This window comes from Phyllostomus discolor, chromosome 4 (genome assembly GCF_004126475.2).
Source record: "Phyllostomus discolor isolate MPI-MPIP mPhyDis1 chromosome 4, mPhyDis1.pri.v3, whole genome shotgun sequence".
Classification (NCBI taxonomy): Eukaryota; Metazoa; Chordata; class Mammalia; order Chiroptera; family Phyllostomidae; genus Phyllostomus; species Phyllostomus discolor.
Genome location: NC_040906.2, coordinates 192,697,631 through 192,715,623, shown reverse-complemented (window position 1 = coordinate 192,715,623; position 17,993 = coordinate 192,697,631).

Sequence of the window (17,993 nt, the reverse complement as noted above, 5' to 3'; positions counted from 1 at the left end):
AGGTCTAAATAACATTCTCGCCAGCCAAGTGTCAGTGTCGTGGGTGAATGTAGAGGCTGGTTTTCTGAAGCAGTGCAGTGGCGGGTCTTGCAGAACACCCCTGGGCCTCTCCTTCCCCTGGGAGCACAACTGCCAGCGATTCAAAAGGGAATTCAGGTCAAATGAAATCATCTGTTACATATGTCCAAGTCTCTCTTTGTAAGTGTCTTCTATCAACCTGTTTCTGTTTTGCTAAACTTTTCATCTTTAAAAGATGTCTATTTTTATCCCACTTATTTTTAAAAAATGGTATTTTACTTCTTAACATTCTTCAGTCTAGCTTCTACCTTCATCACACCTCTGAAATCATTGCGTCAATCTCTACAATGACCTCCTAACTACTCATATTTATGGTTCTTTCTCCAACTGGTCTTCCCTATTCTTTCAAAGATTTGGCATTGCTATTTCCACATTTTTGAAACTTGCTCCTCCTTTGGTTTCCAGGATATCACTTTCTTGTGGCTCACTCTTGGTGCATCTTGGCTGACTGGTCTTCCTCATCTTTTTCTATGGACATTCTTTAGATTCTATTTGGATGAACTCATGTTTGCTCCTACAACATGATCATTTCCAAGTACTTACCTCTAGGGCATTTCTTGCTCCTGCTTTTCAGATCTGCTTTTTCAATGACTATTGAACAATTCCATCCTCATAGTCTCTAAACCCCTGAAATGCAGTATCACCCAAATCAAGTTCTTTCTTGTTGTCCCTGCCTCTTCCTTCTTTACTTTCTACCTGGTTCTCAATGATAACATTGTCCAACCATCAGCTGGGACAGAGTTGTTATTGTTTCCCAATATCTATTCTCCCTTCTTTCCATAGTTTGGAAAAATATGGAAAAAAATCCATATTTTTAGCTGGACCAACAGCCACTCAGAAAAAAAGCTACTTTCCCAATCTCTCTGTGGCTAAGTTTTGGCCAAAGGAATGCTAATGGTTGTATCATATGGCAACTTTTGAAAGCTTTTGAAAATGTTGCTAGGATCCTTCCTTTGCCTTTATTTTCTTTGTTCCTTCCCCCACCCTGCTGCCTGGAATGTGAACATGATGACAGGAGCTTGAGCGGCCGCACTGGACCACAAGCCTGGGGCTCCACCTCAGAATACTGACACATGCGGCCGGGAGCCCGGGTCTCGGAGGGCTTCGAGGAGCAGAGCCATTCTAATCCTACTTTGCCGACTTCTGGACTTACACACAAGTGATGATAAGCTTTCATATTGCATAGCCTTTGCTATATTTTGTTTTTGTTATGCACAGCCAAACCTAACCCTAACTGATAATATTAGCCAAACCAAAATCCTAGAGTAATGCTAGACAATTCCCTCTCTTCCAAGAACCACAATCAATCAATCATCATGATCTATTAAGTCTTACTACTCTGGTACCTTTCTCTATTCTTTTAAGCCTTTATTTTTCAATCTTAATCTTCAGTTTCATTCTTTCTCAATATACACTCCACACTGCCACCAGAATGACCTTTCTGAAATGAATTAAACCACTTCGTAATCTCCTGCAATTATCCCATACTTTCTATGATTCTTAGAATGGAAAACCATTCATGACCTGTATCTCTTAATTTATCTCCTGTCACTCTCCCATATTTGTGACTCTCCAAGCTCTTTATTGCTCTGGGCCATGCCATCCTGTATCATATCTCTGAGGCTTTGCCTGTGTTGGCCCTACAGTTTGGTGTACCCCGTCCCTTTTCTCCCTCAACAGTCATCTAGAACCTTTATGCAAAACTCCTAGTTCCTGAAGAAAGAGGGAGACCGATAATGTCTCCCTTTGTGGCAGGAATGAACCTGACATGTACATCTCTGTTGTAGTTTTTATTCTGTTCTAGAATTACTTGGTTATATGTCTCTCTCTTTCAGACTGTGTATTTTTTGATGATAGGATGACGCACGCTCACCGGCCCTCAGTGAGCACAGAACGCTGTGAATGGCTTGTCAAAAGATAAGAAAAGCATACACAGAGACAACCAGGTCCTGTGGGGAAGTAGGAATGGAACGGCCACTCTCTCTAGTGGGGAACACCCCGTATCCATTCCCAAGCAGATTTTTATTGAGAATACAGACTTAGTTTGTGGATTCACAGTCTGGCAGAAAAGATCAAAAGAAGTAGGTGACTTACAAAGGTGCAGTCAGAATCCCCGCTGTGATTCTGGGCAGAGCTTGGAGTTTTAACATATTGCTTAAAGGGCTAGTTTTGGTTTCCTGTCTGTGCCTTCATATTCTAATTTAATAACATCCTCCAGCAAACAGATCTCACAGGATCTTGCATATTCTATGTCCCAGGCCTGATTACCCTGAGGGTCCACCATTTCTGGTCTGGGCTGCACTGCCCCTGCTATTTCTGCAGGCCTGAGTTAACAGAGAAGATAAAGGCAGCCAGGAGACTTGGATTTCTCACATCTAAGAACAAGGACTCAGGCTTTGACAAAGCCGAGGGGGCAGGGGTTGATATCCATCACCCCTTTATTTCCACAGCCCCGAGTCTTCCCAGAAGCCTCCACGTGATCATGCCTGTCTTAGATGATTCCCCCCATGGGAAATCTTACCCGTCATTGGCTAACTGATCAAGCTTAGGAGGTCAGGCACAGAACAGGCAGCATTCATGCCAGGGAAATAAGTTTTGTCTCCTTAGTGGCTCCTGGTGCAGAGGTCTCTCAGTCAGCCTAACTCAAGGGGGGTTACAGCTTCCTGAGACCAGGCAGGGCAGTTCCCAACATCTCCCTCTCTTTTAGTTATTAAAACCCGAATTGTTGTTAAGCCTGTGAAACCTGCTATTTGCTGTTTACGGATGCAAATTACAAGAAAAGCAATATCTATATACATCATAAGGCACAAGTAAAAATTAAGGCAAAAAAGGAAATTCTATGGGTTGTTAATACCTAGATTTCTAAATTTAGTTTAAGAAAACATATTTTAGATACGGGGAAAAACAGGAGTAACAAGTTTGATTACACTTCAATATTTGGGAGAACTACATGGATTTCAGGAAAGGTAAATCACAAGGCAAGTCTGAGTATATGCAGGCCTGACTTCCTACAGGAAGATTTCTTCACAGGTGCGGTTCTGCGCACCAACTCATCCCCCACTGGTTTCTTACGTGGGTGTTGAGTTATAGTTCCACGTCTAGCAGAATGGTTTTTTATATCTCTCCTTTGTTCTTAGTTAGGACTGCTAAGGGTTCCATAAAGGTTGCTACCTGCTGGTCTCTGATATAACCCTGGGAAAACAATTTGCAAATACACTGAAGTACACAAAGCAATATTATAATCAGTAAACAACCAGTTGCTCTGAAAACCCAAATTCTCAAATTAAGTCTGTCAAACCATGTTTTGGGATTCAGCCAACTAATATTTTCATTAAAGCCCCTAAAAACATCCCATTTGGTTAAACATTGAATGTCCTGCAGCTGCTGATGCAACTCTAGCTGCAATTTATCAATCTGTCCTTTTAAGTTAGTGGAAAAAGTCCCTCTTAAACGATGTTGAGTATCAGTCCAAGTATGTTGGCTGGAATTCCATTGCAGTGGTGTGATGCACAGTCTGGAGAAACCAGCATCACAGGTCAGGCGCTAGAGTCACTAGTGCGTCCTGGCGTTTGCCGATCCAGTCCAGTGCTGATTTAACTGCAGAAAGGCGGGTCAGGATCTCCTGATCTATTTGAGCCTGTTGGATTATTTCTAAAGTAATATTGATTAAACAATAAGTGCAATCAGGGTGTTAACAAACTGTCGGACTCATAAGGAGGGCAGTGCATTGTCAAGTGCTATTATGCCATTTGGATTCATTCATTTTTTGGTCATATTCTGGAGATGACAGATTTGGAAAGAGTTGGAAGTCACAATTAAATTATAACCACGATTAACAACTGGTCTTGTTGGATTTATGCAAAGAAATCTTGTGTCATCATTCACTCCTTCAGAATGCCAAATTCTGGAGGGATCAGGTAGGAAGAAAAATATAAAATGTGAAGGAAAATCCTTTTCCTTCTGATATCTACCAGGCTTCTGAAAACTTTTACTTCCACAGACTTTCTGCAAAATTCACAAACCCTTTATTCTTTCTTTCATACACCTTCTGATATCCACCAAGATTACATCTCCTGCCTCATACCTTCAATTACTAACTAACACCACAATAAGAACCATATCTTTTCTCATTTTATCATTAGCGTCTAACCTAGTGCCTGGCACATGGTGAGGGTACAGTATCTGCACCGCCTCTCGGCTCCCACCTTTGCATCCCACCTGCGTTAGTTCCCGATCACTGCCCTAAGAACTTAGCACAAGTTTAGTGGCTTCAAAACCACCAATTTATCTTCCAGTTCTGGAGATGGGAAGTCTAAAATGTGTTGGCAGTGTGCGCTCCTTCCAGAAGCTCCAGGAGTGAGTCTATTTCCTTGCCTTTTCCAGCTTCTAGAGGCTTTCTTGGCTTATGCCTGCCTCCCGTCTTCAAAACCAGCAACGATGGTCAAGACTTTCAAGTTGCATCACCTTCACTCTGACTCTCCTGTCTCCTCTTTCATTTACAACGACCCTTGTGGTTACATCGGGCCCATGCAGAAAATCCGGGATCACCTTCCCTTCTCTCCCCATTTGATCAGTAACCTTAATTCCATCTGCAACCTTAATTGCCCTTTGCCATGTGACATCACATATTCAGAGGTTTCAGGGATTCGGAGATGGACATTATTCTGCCTACCACATCATGCCAAGTCTAGTCTACTACTGTACCTTAGAACAATCCATTAAAAACATACATTACGTAACATCACAACTCTGCTTGAGACTTGCCAATAACTTCTGATTTCAGCTAGGGTAAAAGTCTTCATAATAATTCTTCTGTGTCTCACATGGTCTGGGCCTCTTCTTCCTCCTTGATCTCTGGTTTGCTGTGTGCCAGCCAATCCCAAACATACCGAGGGAAATCTTGTCTCAGGGCCTTCTCCTCAGATACCCACATGGCTTACTCCCCCATTAGCTGCAGAAATCCAATCGCATGTCACCTTACCAGTGTAATTCTTGACAAGTTTATATTAAATAGCAACTCTCGTTCCTCTGACAATTCTTATCACCTTATTCTATTTTATTTTCCCAATAGCTCTCACCTTTATATGACCTACTGTATATTTACCATTGTTGTTTTAAATTTTGTTATCCATGTCAGCTAGGATGAGAGTAGGATTCTTTGTCATTGTTGGTCACTGTCGTATCTCTGGTTTGTAGAAGAGTGCCTGGCACGTAGACAATTTTCAGTAAATATTTAGTGAGTGAACTAAATGGATGGATGGATGCATGCATGAAGTACTGTGAAGAAAAATGAAAAACCAGTGATAAGTCAAGTGCCTGGATTTAGTTCAGATCTATTTTTTTAAATAAAAGGAATGATCTCATCTTTATCATTAAACAAAGAGGCCCATGTCAGCCTCTAAGGAGAGTTCGCAAGTCAACATGACTAATTTTAAAAGATTTAAAAAATGTTTCAAGAGAGGGGAAGTTCCCTGGGAGCGCGCAGAGGCCACGGCAGATGCCATGGTGACGGGAGCCCCGGGAGCCCTGGGAGCCCGAGGGCGTCCAAGTCAAGACCAAGCGAGGAGCTCGTCATTAGACAGACATATTTTAAAATAAAAAAAAGAAATTCTCATTTTAAAAAGTCAAAGTGGTCCCTGATTGGCTTTCATTCACATTGTTCTCTTTCTTTTTCCCCTGAAATGTTGAAAACATCTAACTGCCCCATATGAGCATGTATCTATTCAGGACAGAAATCCCCTGTGAGGCAAGCGCTTCAGGGTAAAAATGACACAGCGAAACCCACACAGACACACAACCACACACATCGGTATGTTCAGAAAACTTGAAATCTCTGAAGGCAGTCGAATTCTGCACGGGGAGGCCTAATGGTGATTTACGGACAAGCAGCCCAAACTGCACCCCGGGAGTGTTGCAGCAACAGCGCCAGCTCCTCCCGGCAGCACAGCGGAGAGGCCGGGGCAGAAGTGGCCCCGAGCTTTTCTGCGCCCCGCACCATGTTCTGTGCCCGAATCTCCTTCCCACTGCCACCCCGTTCCAGAAATGCTGCCTTAGCTGTAAGGTTCTTTATATAATATTGAAAACGAGAGAAAAAAACCCCAAGGAACCCAAACTAAAAAAGGTGTAAAGTTTTTTTTTTTAGGAGGGCTGGAGATTCTGCATTTTATCCTAAAAGCAGACAAAGAAGCAGCTGGTAAAACCGAGTGTCTTTTAATGTTGATCTGGCATCTCTTTTCCAGGTGCATTAATTTTATATGTAACAGTCAGAGTGATGCATATGCTCACCTTCTGGACTGTGATTGTGGTTTCACGGCATACGCATGTGTCAAAACATCAGCACTGCACTGTAAGCATGTACGGTTTGTTTTCTGTTAGTTACACCTCAATAAAGATATTTTAAAAATTAAAAAAATGCACACATACCAGCATGTATACATACAAACACACACACGCAGTTTTACCTTGTAAAGCTCCACTGTTCAATAAATTCTGGCATCTATTTAAGTTAATTAAAATGAATCAAAATTAGAAATTCAATGTTTTAGTTGCACTAGACGTATTTTAAGTGCTCAATAGCCACACATGGCCAATGGCTCCCATGCCAGGCAGTGCGGACATATAACATTGTCACCATTGCAGAAATTTCTGTTGGACAGCATTGCTGTAATTCATTCTCCCATTCGCCCCTCATCCTCCTTTCCATGCCCTACCTTCCTCTGTGCCCTTATCAAAGCACGGGTCTCCTGCTTTCTGCCTCCACCTTGAAAGCAGGGCAAACTTTCTCACATGCAAATGTGCTCAGCACTCTCCTGCTCAAACTCCCCCTCAGGGTGAAACTCAAACTGTTGCAAGTAGAAGCGATGGGGAGGAGCAGTTAGTTCATCCTCATCTCCTGCCCAGTTTCTCTCTTTCCACTCCATGTGCCTAGTCTCCAGCAGCCTTGCTTCTTTCACCCTCTGCCTAGAAAGCTCTCTGCTTGCATCTCTACTTGGTATGTTTATGCTTATACTTTTAAATTTAAAAACGATCTCATCTGTGAATTCTTCTAGCTCAATTGGACAATCTTTTTTTGCCCTATGGCCTGTTTGTTTTAGGAAGTTACTGAGGTTTTCTTTGTGGATTAATATATAGCTGGTTTTACCAGCATTTTATGTGGACCTGATAAAGAACATCCAGTCTGTCTTACGGAGTAGGAAGTGTGATTTGTATATTTGATATCAGTCCCATTGATGGCATTTTGCAGTATGAACTGTATTGGCTCAGACCTCGTCTAGAATGTATATTTTATTTAAAATCATCTTCAAATAACAGCTTTTTAAAAGGCTTTAAACATAATTTTCTGACTATCATCATAAGTTGTATACTTGAATCCTCTCAGTTAGAGCCAAATAATTCCATACAGTTTTAATGTCTCTCATCGTCACCCAAACACTTCACTGTTTTTCATCTCAGGCTTCAGGTCAGAAAAACTATGTGATTTATTATCTTCCTCTCTGTATGTGTATGTGAAAACTGTGTGATCTATTCTCTCTTTCTTTCTGTATGTGTATGTGTGTAGAGTATCTATCTATCTATCTATCTATCTATCTATCATCATCATGGGGCGGAGCCCTTATGAATGGGATTACCGCCCTTGGGAGACGTGAGATCCTCCTCTCTTTGCTCTTCACAGTGTGAGGTTACAATGACAAAAGCAGGATGCTATAAAATAGGAACATCCAGGAAACGTAGATAGAACTTTCTGATATTAAAAACATGTTAGCAATTGAGAAGCTCAACTGAAGAGCTGGAAGATAAAATAAGAAAATTCCCAAGAAAGTAGAGCAAAGAGGCAAAGAGATGAAACATAAGAGGAAAGACTAGAATTAAGAGGACCAGGCCAGGCTGCCTAACATCTGAGAAACAGAATACACAGACACAAAGAACAGAGGAAAATGAAGGGAAGAATTTACCAATAAATAATTTAAGATTTTTCTAGGCATGAAAGACATTAGCCTCTTAATTAAAAGGGATTTGAGAAGGATCTCTGCCCAGAACCATACATGAAAACAATAAATTCCAAGGAACATCATTTGGAAATTCCAATGTTCCAAAATGGAATTTAGGAACATTGGGGATGAACAGAAGATTCTCCAAACTGACAGAGAGAGAGACACTTTGCTATGCATCAGACACATACAAAGTATCAGGAGTCTTGAGAACTTCTTCCCCTTTTGATAAGGTTCCCATAGCCATTAGGGCATGAGGTGAAGACTCAGGACACTGTCAATATGCGTGGTCACAGATTTTATCCTCCAAGATCACATGTAATTTTCCACTGACTCTGAAGTTTGAGGGTGATGAAGACAGTCTGGAAATGGCCATGCATTAAAAATTACTGATTTCTTTAAGCTAAACAGTTCTGTGTCCTTTGTCACATCTTTAAACCCTCTTCTTCTGTATTCACAAATTTCTCTTGTCTTAGAACTCCTACAGAGGCTATTGTCAATAAACTGACCTTGTTGGAATTGTTATTTTTCATGGTTTTTTAATTTTATTTTTTATTTATTATTTTTTAAGATTTTATTTATTTATTTTTAGAGAGGGAAGGGAAGGAGATAGAGAGAGAGAGAAATATCAATGTGCTGTTGCTGGGGGTCACGGCCTGTGACCCAGGCATGTACCCTGGCTGGGAATTGAACCTGTGACACTTTGGTTCGCAGCCCGCGCTCAATCCACTGAGCTACACCAGCCAGGGCCATGTTTTTTTAAAAATTAAATTGTGAGCTCCTGAAGGGCAGCAAATAACTTTGCTTCTAATTTGTACTCTAGTTCCTACCACATTGCACTGAGTAAGGGATACTGGCTTCCATCTCCTCAGATCCTATTCTAAGCCAAGTTAAACACTCTGTAGTTGTCTCTTTGCAATTCTACAACAGTTCAATAAAGAAGGGAACATTATTATCCCCACTTTGTAGTTGAGAACACCAAGGCTTAGAAGGCCTCATAATGTGGTCCCTTAACTAGTGAATGGCAGAGCTGGGAGTCCGAGCTGCTGCTTGAGATCCCAGGCACTATGCTGTTGGAGCTTACCATTCATTTAGTTTTTGTTTCAGACAAAATAGTTTTCTTTCAGCTTTAGGAAGGTAAACTAGGGAATTTGTCACAAAAGGCAATGGACACTGTTATTCTGTCCATTTCCACCTTTTCTCCTCTCTCTGCTCTCTGTTATGACAGTCCCTTTTCACTAACTGAAGGGACCGTGGCTGGGACGGTGACAGAAATGAGGGAATGCTGACGATCTTGGGGAGATCCAGAGTTTGTGGGTCTTGCAGCAACAATCAATATGCTAATTACCTAACAATCCTCAAACCATTTAAGGGTAATACTTCCAGTGTCCTGGGACCAACACTTTCCACTTCTGCTCCCGATGGTGGTGGGGGACAAAAAGAGCGCTGTTCGGGTTGGTGGGGGGCCTGGCAGCATCCCAGCTCCGCTCTGTCCCCACGCCCACACCCTTGTCTCGGGCCCCTTCGCCTGTCATTTCTCTGGATAAAAGGGATCAAGTCTCACAGCAGTGGGGAATTGTCACCACCCCCAGTTTAGTTTAATAAACCCACTGTCTCAAAGAAGAAGAATGAATGAAAATTGTTGGGGAAGCAGGAGAAGCAGACAGGAATAAAGAGAAGGGGCTGAAGGCAGATAAGTGGGCAAAAATAGAGTTGAGAAACTGCCTTGCTAGAGAATGGCAGAAATCTGTGGGAGGGAGGGGAGGGGTCCCTGTAGAGATGGGGGTGGAGAGGTCATACGAGAAAGGAGAGAAAAAACTGTATATGGCCACTTTTAATTCAGGATCCATCCAGGGCCACCCCCAAATTATTTTTCCTGCATTGTCTTTTTCAAAGTAACATGTGATGCACACAAAAGAATACGGACATATCTGAGGTTATTTTCAAGCCTTTTCAATTTCCTGTCTAAACAAAGTGTGAGAAAACACAGTAGGTAAGATGCTTTGTTCTGTGCCTGGATAAGAATGCAAGGAGAGATATTTCTTTACCTGCAGTATGGCCCTGAAGATTTCCCCTTTACTGCTTGCAAGAATAAATTGCAGGTAAAAAACCAGTTACATTTAGGGAAAAAGAAGCTTTGCCCAGTTTTGAGGCTTTGCATTCATACCCCCTTCCCGGGGCATCCTATCTGCAGCCTACGGGTGGGCCGCATACAGCCGAGGATGGCTGTCAATGTGGTCCAACACGAAACTGTAAATTTACTTAAAACATCATGAGATTTTTTGGTGATTACATGTTGCAATATAGTCAATATGTGGCCCAAGACAACTCTTCTTCTTCCAGTGTGGCCCAGAGACACCAAAATGTTGGACAGCCCTGCTTGAGTACACAATGAAATTGGAGACAGGCTTCACGATCAGGACCTCCTGCAGGGAAACTGTCTTTTCTCTTGGTCATAGTCTTAATTGATATTCAAATAATAGAGCACTCTATGCTTCCAATAACTCCTCTTTCAAAATGAGATTGTGTAGCAAGATGTTAACTTAGGGAATGTTATTTGCAAAAATTAACTCCAAAATGTTACAAAGGAATCTGTCAAGAGGAATCTGCCTGACAAGGAGCCCGACTAGGATTTGGTCCCCCTGGGTGGTGGCCCTTCAGGATCGCCAACCCAGGTGTTTCCTGCTCCTGCTCACTGCATTTCTTCCCTTGCTCTCTGGGTTGCTTTGCTCCAGTACAAATAACAAGGATAGACACCTGAGAATAAAAATGTTCGATCCTTGTCTTCTGTGTGCAAAAATCCTCAGTGCAAACATGAGACAGGGGAGATGTGGAAGAAGATGCAGTTGGGCATCTCCAGTCCCCGTCACAAGCAGGTAAAAAGCCTCTGAGCTGGAGAAAGGGAGAGAACTGGAGAAGGTTAGAGAGAGTTAGACTCCAGAATAGGGGGCCTTGTAGCCTACTCCCCAGGCTGAGCCAAGTCACTGGTGGGTTACAGGAGGGTGAGAAAAAGGCGGCATCGTTCCAAGAGGGCACACGGAGAGGCATCCTATGCCTTGCTTTTGGTCTGGGATTCTCTCGTGCAGGAATAGAGAACATTACGTAGCGTTATGTGAATGGAGACACAGAGTTTGTTTTCTTTTTTAATGGGAATCATAGAAATAGAAGTTGTAAAGATCTCTGTGTTCACAGGGCACAAACTTTGCAAACAGATAGTACATCTGTATGGGAAGTTGCATGTTTTATTAATCTTGACTATTTATAGTAATAATCTTATTTGACTATGCTAAAGAAAAATTAGTTTAGTCTCTCCATTGAAATCATACCATAAAAACAAACAGTATGAGTTTAAAAAGGCAAGAAAAAGGTAGCACGGAGGTATGATAGGCAATTAATGAATAAGAATATTTGTTATTTTTCTTGATTTTCTGTTTTTGATATTTGTCATCTTTGTAACATTAGAAGATTTGTTGTTAACAAGTGTTCATTTTTATACCTTCTCTTGGATGTATAATTTTATAGTGCATTCGATGTCTGAAAAAAATTATTTAATTTGCTGGCTTCCAAATATTGGCTTCCAAAATTATTTAATCTGCTGCTCCATAAAACTGTATTTGCTCCTGATTTAGTTTAAAACATAAAAGAAAGAATAGCAATCTTTGTGCATTGAGTTCATGTCTCAAAAATACACTCACGATCATCTCAGTGTACAAAGTAAGTATGTTGGTCGTGGTGGAAATGAAGTTCAAAGTTTTTTCTTATTTTTTTCCTAACAGTACTAAATGCAGCTTCCCTCAGTGAAATTGGATATCCTTTGTAGGAGACACTGTGGTGTGGGGGAAGGGATGCAGTATAGAGACAGACGGGGAAACATTTGCACCGTAGTTTGGTCACTGACCAATGGTGGGAACGTGACTGGTGATCCCTGGGCCTCAGTTCTTCCACCAGTTGTGGAGCGATGCATGGCAATCACAACATTGTGAACCAGGCATGGTAACCATGGAGGTGTGAGCCAGGCACGGCAATCACAGCGGCGTGAACCAGGCCACCACCAGACCAGACCTCTAGTTCAGAAGGCCCTGTGTGCCCAGGGCCCCTCTGCCAGATACAAAACACTTTCATGAATGGGCTTTTAATTTTCTTAAGTGTTTTCCCAGCTTCTATTGAGATTATCAGACAATTTTTCTTCTATTCAGTTAATAAGGGCATTGACTGATTTTTGTAATGTTAAACAAACCTTGTATTACTGGGATAAACTCCTTGTTTGTAGTGTATTATCATTCCTATACATTCCTGGATCCAACTTGCTAGTGTTTTGTTAGGATTATTTTTGTGTGTTTATAACCTCAAAAGATACTGGTCTATAGAATTCTGTGTCATGTGTTTGGTTTTGATATTGGCAGAGGTATCTCCGTGGAGCGTGGGGCTCCTGGCAGGTATTTTTTTTTTGCCAGGCCTTTCTTTATATAATTTTTTAAAGATTTTATTTATTTATTTTTAGAGAGAGGGGAAGGAGGGAGAAAGAGAAGGAGAGAAACATCAATGTGTGGTTGCCTCTTGAGTGCCCCCTACTGGGGACCTGACCAGCAACCCAGGTGTGTGCTCTCACTGGGAATTGAACCCTTTGGTTCACAGGCTGGTGCCCAATCCACTGAGCCACACCAGCCAGGGCTGTTTATATAAAAATTTGTGATTATGAATGTCTGTCAAAATCCATGGGCCTCTGTGAGATATAGTGAAGATTTAGAAAAATAGGTCAAAAAGAGGTAATCAATTTGTTTATTGTCTAATCAATGCAAGTGACCTTTCATTTTAGTACCCATCTCTTCCTTCATATTTAGGTCCACAAACAATTTCTTCAGTTCTTTATCTATAAATTCTTGCTTGGGACTTATTTCCTATCTCCCATCTAGAAAATGTGTGGCAACATTGTTCTTACTCCCACAGCTGGGACCTGTTTGCATTGAAATGATGTAGATCTTCTTACCTCTGCAGTTCTCTGAGACTATTTATGTGATTACGGTCAGATCATTATTCATGATGCCATGTCACCCCTCTACCACCCATGAATACTGGCTTCCAGTGAGACACAATAAAGGCTGTTACTTGCTTTGTTAATGATAACCGCAAATGTAGATCTTACCCAGACTATCCAAAAAAAATGTGAAGGATATTTTGTTTACTGGTCATGTTAACATGTTTTCTGGTTACTGTTTGGAATTTTAGGGCCTAAATGTAGAACTCCTTAGACTACTATAGTCCGTGTTTTTTTTTAGAAAGTGTCCTCTTTCAATGCCTGCCACACTGCTACCTTCTACACATAGGCACTCACACAGAGAAGACGTGAGGACCCCGTGAGCAGAGCGAGCTGATAGTCCCACATGTGCAAGGAAGTCCCCCCCTTCGTCATGACTTAGAACCATCCTAGAAGAGTATGGCCACGCCAGTCCAAGGCAAGGGAGAACATCAGTCAGAAAGGCAAAGGGCAACCTTCTCAAAGGCCCCCAGAGGAGACAGGCACGAGTCCTTCTGGAGGGTGCCTGGCACGTCCCAGGGACCTTGCAGAAGGCTTTGGGGGATCAGCCTGGATGTCAGAAGTGGGGAGTGCAAAAACATGCTTGCCACTGTAGGTAAAGGACTCCTGCTGCCTTCAGGTGATCATGGGCGGCCGTGAAGTCAGAAGGTACACGGGTGATTTGGGCATGGGTCCAAATGTGTGGCTCAAACCCAAGGGTTAGCAGTAAACTCTGGCAGTAGTCCAGACATCTAAACGTGCTCTGTGTCTGACATCAGTAAGAGTCACTCAAAACCAGCGTGTAGGCACCACTCTGAAAGCCCATTCTTTCATGATCCCACCAAGGTAATACTGTGCATGTCAGAGGGAGCCCTCTGCTTGCCAGCCTTCCTTCTGGGAACTGAAATCTTACCATGGAGTTCTGGGATGGCCTCACAGGTAGGGGTCCCTGAGCAAATCAGGCATATGGTTAGTCCCACGTGAAGGGTAGAGAGTCAGGGAAGGGAGAAAGTGGGACTAGGACCAATGAGGGTCAAAGGACAAGCTTAGGGCACTTCACCCAGATGGTATTGCCAGCTCAACTGATCCCAGGCACTCGATGGGAGCTTGGGAAATCTTGACGAAGGTGCTCCAAAGTATGAAGCTCCCTGAGGCGTGAGAGCCCAGAGCAAGGGTCCTGGTTGCTTGGGGCTAAGGGCAGTATTAAATATGCGGGTGAGTCTGGCCTCATAAATGAGTTGGGAAGTTTATCTTGTCCCTTGCTTATAGTCTGCAAGTGTTTGTGCAAGATTGCTATTATTTCCTTCTTATTGTGTTTTATAGAATTTACCAGTGAAACCCTCTGGGCCTGGAGTTATCTTTGTGGGAATTGAATTAGGTATTAAATTTATTCAATTAATATAGGGTATTCTAGTTTTCTATTTCTTCTTGAGTACATTTTGGTAATTTTTGCTTTTCAAGGAATTTGCCAATTTTATTGGAATTTAAATGCTTGAATAAATTTGTCCATAATATTCTCTTATTGCCTTTTTAATGTCTGTAGCATTTCTAGCATAGGATAGGACTTCTCCTTATTTATCCCTGGTAATGGTAAATATTTGTTCTCTTTCTTTCTTGATTAGTCAAGAAGTTTGCCAATTTAATTATTATCTTCTAAGAACCAGCTTGTGGTTTCATTGGTTTTCTCTATTACTGTCTGTTTACTTCTATTTATTTACTATTTATTTATATCAAATTTATTGGGGGACATAGGTTTCAGGGTACAATTCTCTAATACTGCATCTGTATATTGTGTGTTTGTTACCCCAAGTAAAGTTTCTTTTGATCACTACTTATTCCACTATACCCTCTTCTATCTGTTCATTTTCTGTTTTTCTCATTTCTGTTCTTATCCTTATTATTTCCTTCCATCTTTCCTTCTGGCTTGTTTTGATTTACTTTTCTAACTTTTTAAGGTAGAAGACTCCATCATTCATTTCAGACCTTCTTTTCTAAATAAGTATCTATCGCTTACATTTCCATCTAAGCACTGTTTTGTAGCAGCACCGAATTTTGATATGTTGAATTTTCAGTTCTACTTAGTTCATTTTAATTCCGTTTTAGCTAAAGAATATACTTGGCCATGATTTAAATATTTTTAAAACATTTGAGACTTGTTTTATGACTCAGTGTGTAGTTTACCAAGTACATAGGTCCATGTGCACTTGGATGTGTATTCTGTAGTTAGGTAGAGTGGTCTATAAATGTCCACTACGTCAGGTTGGTTGGTGGTGTTGGTTTTCTGTTCCCTTACTATCTTGTATAGTTCTATCAGTTATGAAGAGGAATGTTGAAATATTCTATTACAATGATAGATTTTTCTATTTCTCTTTCAAAACTATTAGCCTTTTCCGTATGCATTTGAAACTGTGTTGCTAGTTGCACACACACTTAAGATAGTCTTTTTGATGAATTATAACATGCTCTTCTTTATTCCTGGTAAGATTCCTGGTTATAAAGTTTATTTTGTCCCCTAGTAATACAGCTAGTTTAGATTCTTCTGACCACTGGTGCATGGGATGTATGTTCAATTCTTTTACTTTTAACCTGTGGTTTTTATTTTTAAAATGAATTTCTTGTAGGCAGAATATGGTTTGGTCTAGCCTTTTGACTCAATGGGAAAACTGCTACATCTATTAAAGTATTTAGGCTATGTACATTTAATGGAATTATTGAATGGTTGGATTTAAATCTAAAATCTTATGATTTATTTTCTATTTGTTCTACCTGTTTTATGCTTCTTTCCCCTTTTTTCTTGCTTTTCATGAGATTATTTTTATTTAACTTAACTGAGAAATAATTCATGTACAATAAACTGCATTCTCTCAAAGTGTGCAATCTGATGAGTTCGGATGGTTGTGTACACATGTGGAATCACCACCACAATGAACATACGGAACACTTTAATCATTGAGTATTTTTAGTATCCCATTTTATCTTTGCTCCTAGTTTATTGGCTATATCTCACCTTCTTATGAGTTGCATTGAGTTTAAATATTGCTGCTTTAATTTTTGACGGTTTACTTTCAAAAACATAATACCCATTTATAAATTATGGAAGAAGCTTACCAAATTTTCTCCTAATTCCTTGGGGCTATAAAGTTTTTATATATTTTACTTCTACATGTATCTTAACCACATGGTGTTTTATTTTTGCTTTAGGCATTCATTATCTTTAAAGAAATTATAACATGAGAAAATTAACTTCGATATTCACCCAGAAATTTGCCATTTTAAATGTTCTTCGCTTGCTGTGGAAGTCTGGGCTCCCATCTCTGTCATTTGCCTCTGCCTGGCATACAGGCATGCTGATGAGGTTCTCTTGACTTTTGTTCATCTGGAAAAAAATCTTTATTTTGCCTTGATTACTGAAATGTACTTCTCTGGGTGTATAAGCCTAGGTTGACAGTTATATTCTTTCAGCTCTATAAAGATGTCATTCCATTGTCTTTGGGCTTGCATAATTTCTGAGAAGAAATCTATGATTCTTATCTTTGTTCCTTTCTATATAAAATGTGACTTTTATTATGTTAAAATTGTCTATCACTTTATTTACAGTAATATTATTATTATTTCTGTTGGTGTGATTTCCTTAGCTTTTGTACTGTATGAGATTTGTTAAGTTATGTGGATTTATAGTTTTCAACAAATTTGGGATATAGTTTGTCATTATTTATTCAAGTATTATTTCCTCTCTTCCTCCTTTTTCTCCTTTTCAATAGACTTAATTACATATATAACATCTCACAGGTCAATGAAGCTGTGTTTATTTCTTCAGTCTTTTTATTTTCTGTGCTTCGGTTTGGGTAGTTTCTACTGCAATGTCTTCACATCCACTGATCCTTTCTCCTCTTGAAGCCTCTAATCTTCTGTCACATCCATTCAGTGTATTTTTCATATCTAAAAATTTTTATGAGCATTTTTTTTATATCTTCCATTTGTCTTCCAGTCACATTAATTTTTCCCTCTGCCTTCTTGACATATGGAGTATATTTATAATGGTTGTTCTAGTATCCCTGTCTGCCAGTTTCATCTCTTTATCCGTCTGGGTCTATTTCTATTGATTGACTTTTCCCCTGGTTTTGGGTCAAGTTCTCTTGACTCTTGGCATGTCTTAAAATTTTGATTGTAGGCCAGGCATGACAAATTTTGTCTTGAGTACTGGCTTTTTATTTATTTTCTTAAGAGTTTTCCTTAGAGACGGTTGTGTTTTATTCTGGCAGGCAATCAGGTTACTGAGGATTAGTTAAATAATTTTGAGGCTTCTTTGAAATCTTTTAAAGAGTGGGTCTAGAGTAATTTTTACCTAGAACTCTGACAAACACCTGACTCTTCTGAATACCCTGTGTGTTCAGCGAGGCCTCTGCACTCTGGCTAGTGGGGACATAAATAATTCCTGGTTTTAAATGAGCTCTTGGATTTGCTCCTTTGTAAGTGTTTTTCCCCCCAAATTGTAGAATTTCATTATTCATGTGCACATTGATATTCAGCCAAGATTGGAGGGGGTTCCATGCAGATTTCTGGAGCTCCTTCTCTTCATAACTCCCTCGTGTCTAGCACTGTCTTGCACAAATCCTAGTCACCCTGGTCTTCCTGAACTGGTCTCCTTCGCCCAGTGAGACTGACAGGCTCAGTCCAGGGTTTCCCACCCAGCACTGTGATGTGGAAATGCTTCTAGGCACAAAGCCAGACTGATCATAGGGCACGTTTCGTTTATGTCCCTTTCTCGGGGTTCACAGTCATAACCAGTTCTGTCGACCGATGTCTGGAAGTCACCAGTCTTTTCTCAATGTTTACAGCTGGGCATGGATACTTCCAGACCTTTTAATTTCTTCGAGGCAGAAATTCCCCAGGCATGATATACCTTCTTTCAA